This window comes from Nannospalax galili, unplaced genomic scaffold (genome assembly GCF_000622305.1).
Source record: "Nannospalax galili isolate Female #2095 unplaced genomic scaffold, S.galili_v1.0 scaffold45, whole genome shotgun sequence".
In the NCBI taxonomy this organism is placed as follows: domain Eukaryota; kingdom Metazoa; phylum Chordata; class Mammalia; order Rodentia; family Spalacidae; genus Nannospalax; species Nannospalax galili.
In genome coordinates, this window is record NW_008355775.1 from 1568490 (window position 1) to 1573621 (window position 5132).

Consider the following 5132-nt stretch of genomic DNA (forward strand, 5'->3'; position numbering starts at 1 on the left):
TCTACTGGATTGCATTTTTTTTATTATTTCTACTTTATGTGTATGAATATATTGCCTGCATGTATGTAAGTGCACCAGTATCATGCATTGCCCAGAGAGGTCAGAAGCAGGCATCAGCTCCCATAGAACTGGAATTATGGACAGTTGTTAGCTGCCATGTGGGTGCTAAGGGCCGAACCCAGGTCCTCTGCAAGAGCAGCCAGTGCTCTTAACCACTGAGCCATCTCTCCGATCCCACAATGTATGATACTTTTAGAAAATTTTCGGGTTGTTTTGGATTTGGCTGAACTTTCAACATTCTTCAAAGTAATCCCTGTTATTTGCTCTTTCTTTTCAAAGGATAGTTCCCAATATATTAACAGATATTGATCAAACAAGCTCCTTATCTGACTGCTCTACTATTGTCACGTATCCTTTCCATAAAATCTATTTTAAAACATTTTGTATATTATCCCGGGATCAAAATTTCACATTGAACAAACAGAATTTAAGAAAGATAAAAGTAATTTTCCAGACTGGTGAGTCCCACAATGCAGGCATTTGTTCTCTCCCTTTCCATATTCCCAGGCCTAGCTAGGGTCACTCTACCTTCACTCTCTGCTTATTGTGCTCATTTTATAGAACACTGCCTGCCCTGGAGGCCATCTCCACACTCCTAACTGGGGTTGTGCAGCCTGTCTGCACAGACAGACCCAGTCAAGAGATACATTGCCTGCTTTCTTGGTTACTAGTGAATTAGGATCACCCCCATCCCACCAATCAAATATCAACACTGACCTGTCCCCCATCTGTCCCTCCCCCTGTCCCCCCTCCTTCTCTCCTAGCAGACACCTCACCCACCCCCAGGAAAGAGTTGGGAGAGGGGAGAATATAATCAAAATACACTGTGTGATGTTCTCAAAGAATTAATAAAAATGTCTTTTAAAACAAAATAAATGTTTTGTCATTTTGATTTCTTTTGTTTTGCATATTTTGTTTTTAGAGACAGAGTTTTACTAAGTAGCCCTGTCTGATCTGGAACTCCTTATGTAGTCTAGGCTGGCATTGAACTTACAGACATCTGCTTGCCTCAGTCTCCCGAGTGCTGGGAATAAAGGTGTGTGCCACCATGCCCAGCAAAAAAAAATTTTTTTAATTAATTGTATCAAATACTTGAGGTATGAAATTTTTGTTGTTTTCTTTAGTTTCATTGTCATTTTTCCTCTTTTTCAATATTTTTATTGAATTTCTGTGCATTTCATACAATGCATCTTATTTAGACTCCTTCCCCTAACTGCATCTGTTACACTAAGTTTTCTTCCCTTTTCCCTTCTTGGAAGGCTCCTCCCATGCCCTCTGAGGCCCCAGGACTCACAAACTAACATAAGATATTTTTAGTTTGGGTTTTGTACCATTTTATATGACATTTGGGGGTGGGGGTAACTTACATGAAACAGCTTCTCATAAACCCTGTGTCCCCTGCTGAGCCAGGCCCCGTGGTGGCCCATCGTTCCCAATCACTTTCATGCCCCACGCCCATGTGCCATCTCACCCCCTGAGGTCTGCCTCATCCTGCCCTGAGAGCCTGTAGGACAGGCAAGGCATCCCCACCACTAGCCATTAGCCATTCTTGGGCCACATGCTTCGCTCCCCCAGTTCCCAAAATGACCACCACTTACTCTCCACCTGACCACTCCCCATCTTGCAGTGGCTCAGCTAACACTCCACAGTGGCTCAACTGGCTCCACTCCTTTTCCTAGGGTGACCCTCACTCCTCAGCTGCCCATGCTTTTGGGAGGAAAACAATTTCCGGACTAAAGCATCCTCCCATAGACCCCCCCCAGCACAGAAGATTTCATGAATTCTGTCATATATGTTAATGCCTATCAAGTCAAGTTTGTGGACTCAGACATCCCTTGGTGTGAGCTCATTCACTGAAACCTGGTCCGCCTATCCAGTTCAAGAAGGAAGTCTCCCTCCATTAAGGTTGGGGCCTTCTGCTCATTTCCCCTCAGGTAACAGAGGTGATTAACATAGTTGACCAAAACTGGCCAAAGTATAGGGAATGAGAGACTGTAGAGTGCATGTCCCACCCAGGGCTCAGAGACATCACAGAAGAGGTGGTGGAAAGACTGTAAGAGCAGGGCCAAGGATGGTGAATGACCACAAGGAAACAAAGCTTTCCAAGCTTCTGGGAACATGATCATATGAACTTACAGCAATGGTGACAGCATGCACAAGACCCATGCAAACTCAAACAGAGGTACGAAAATTTTAACTACACATTGAAGTCAAAGGCTGCTGAGATTTTGGTTGCATTTCAGGAAAAAAAACTTGCGCCCATCAGAACCTTCCGTTACAAACATAGGATCTCAGACTGAGAAAAAAGTTGGCGCAAATTGCTGACAAAGCAATGTAATAGAGAGGAGAGAGAATTCTATTCTTATTTTCAATAAGATACATGGTTTGTTTGAAACAGCTTGCCAAGTACAAGAGACAACTAATTAATTTCTGAAGTTTGGGTACAATTTTATTAGAACTGAAAAGAAAACCTCAAAAGTATGCAAACTGTAACTCTCAGCAGATACCTAGAGGAGGGAACTGGAGGAAAGGAAGTGAGAAAGCCATGGTGTCTCAGTTAGGACAGCGTGGAGGTCAGTCGTATGGTAGACAAGCAGCCACATGAAGGCAGGGATGGGGAGGTGGGGTTGATGGAGGGGGTGGGGGGATAGGGAGTGGAGAGAGGGGATTGGGAGGTGGGGAGGAGTTGAGTGAAGGGGTGGGGACTAGGGGGTAGCTCTAGCCAGCATCCAAAAGAAAAAGAGAGAAGAGTAGTAAAAGAAGGCCATACTTTTCTTGGGACAGGACTCTGAAAGCTAGGCATAGCCAACAGAACTTCATGGGGGCTCCTAGGAACTGAGCTAGGGGAGCAAGAATTCTGGGAAAGAAAAGGACATTGTCTCATTAAATAATTATTCCTCCTATCTCCTTAGCATGGCTTAAGGTGAATGTATCTTCCTGAGGGGTGGTCCCTTGGCCGAGAGACTAGACAGCCTGAGTGAATTAACTCTTAAGGGAGGAGACAATGGCATATCTCCACCCAGAAATAGATTCCATTCTTTTGGCTAGAAGGCAACAGCTTTAACTTAATGGAACTTCAATGTTACAGAGATAACTATTTTGAACACTCTAATTAAACATGTTAAAATAAATACTTTTATTTTTCAGAAACTTACTTAGCTTGTTTTATGAAATCATACATATTCACAGTATGGATTTTAGGAGGCTTGTTTTGTTTTGTGTGAGGAAAGGTCTCACTCTGTATTCCTGGCTGGCCTGGTGCTCACTATGAACCCCAGTAAAGCCTCAAATACACGGAGTCCTCCTGTCTAGCTTCCCAAAGGCTGAGATTATAGGCATACTTGACTACAAGAGCTTGAAAACCTGCATTCTTTTTAATTTATCTACCCTGTAGACCAGACTTAATGTTTACAATCTACAGAGTAGTTCACAACACATACAAACAGTGCAATAGTTCAAGTCTAGCTCTGTTTCTGAGCACAAAATTCAACGTCCCTTGGCTTTGGTTTCTCCATCTAAACTGGAAATACAAATATTAATGATATCATTAGTGCTTGCTTGATAGGATTATAAATGTGAACAAATTAATATGTACTGGTAGTAACTAGTACAATATACTACTTTGTGCTGAGTCTTTTACCTGTAGAGTACCTTTAGTCCACTAAATTGTGTATCTGAAATATTTAGTACCATACAGTATATGCTTTCTTTCAAATGAAGCAATGAAGGCCCAAAGAGTTTCAAGCATCCAGCACATACTTTGGAACTGGAACACATGGTTCCGAATACACTGTTGCTGTGCCCAGAGAAGCTACCTATAGCTCTGAACAGAACAAGGAGTTCATGACATCTGTGACCACTGGCTGGCAGAAATGCCCTTGTCTTACTGGCTAAATCATTGCCTAACAGGTCAGTTCAGACCTGTAATATAAATGAACTTGCTCCAACCTTGTTGGGAAGAATTGCAACAACAAGCAAAATACTGAATATATAATTAAAGCTTACTCCTTTAAATATTTAAAGAGATATAAACATTAAATGCCTCTTTACATAAAAAGTTCATAGGAACTCTGAAACTTATAAGGAAACAACTATTGATCAAAGGCCCTGTAAATTATTCCCTCCTTAGGCAAATAATCAAACAACAGTAATTAAAATGTGTGCTGTCTTTATGATCTTAACTCTGTACAATCAAGTAATATGCCTGGAAGAAGTGAATCATATATCCATGATGTTATCCTTTTACTTCTTGTTCTAAGATTCCTACAGCAAAAATGTATTTTACAATAATTATTAAAGGAATGAATGTGCCACAATGTTAATACAGTCTCGTAAGAATCTACTAATTATTAAACTTGGGAGGAAATATTTCAAATTTGATTCTCTGAACTTCACCTACTGCATCATTCTGTTTTCCGTTTCTGCCCCTATGAAGCCAGACTGGATACTGGTCTGAGTATCCAATGCTCCTCAAGAAGTGCCGTGAATATTTCACCTAAAAGGTTTGTTTCCGTGTGAATTCTCTGAGCTTTCCAGAGAGTTAACCTCCCTCACTCCAGCTGATTATTGCCAGTGACTTATTAATCCCTTCCAATTAAGCTAACAATTCAAAGCGCAGCCCACATATTTCCCCACATATTCCCAGTGGCAACAGCAGTGTTTTAAAGAACGATTGCTTAACCATTCTATTACAAACTGGATAATCAGACAGAAGGGAATTAAAGAAGTCTTATCCTCACCAGCAAATCTTCGTTGCATAGACTATGAGGTGGTCACAACATAGTTCCTGCCTGTGATGCCACAGTTATGGTGGTGCCTGAAAAATCACAGCCTGACTCTTAGCATTCATTTTAACAGAGTATAGGGCATGAACTGCTCTGAGAACCTGTCCTTCAGATTTCTTCTGGAATTGTTCTAGAACCAAGGCCTCACTCTCTATCCAACATGATATTGGAAAGCAGGAGGATTTTTCCAATCCAGAGATTTTTTTCCTTTCTGAGGGCTACTGACCTAGAACAGCACAGCCAAGTATGCTATCAATTTAATCCCACCTGTTGTTTACAACACAAATG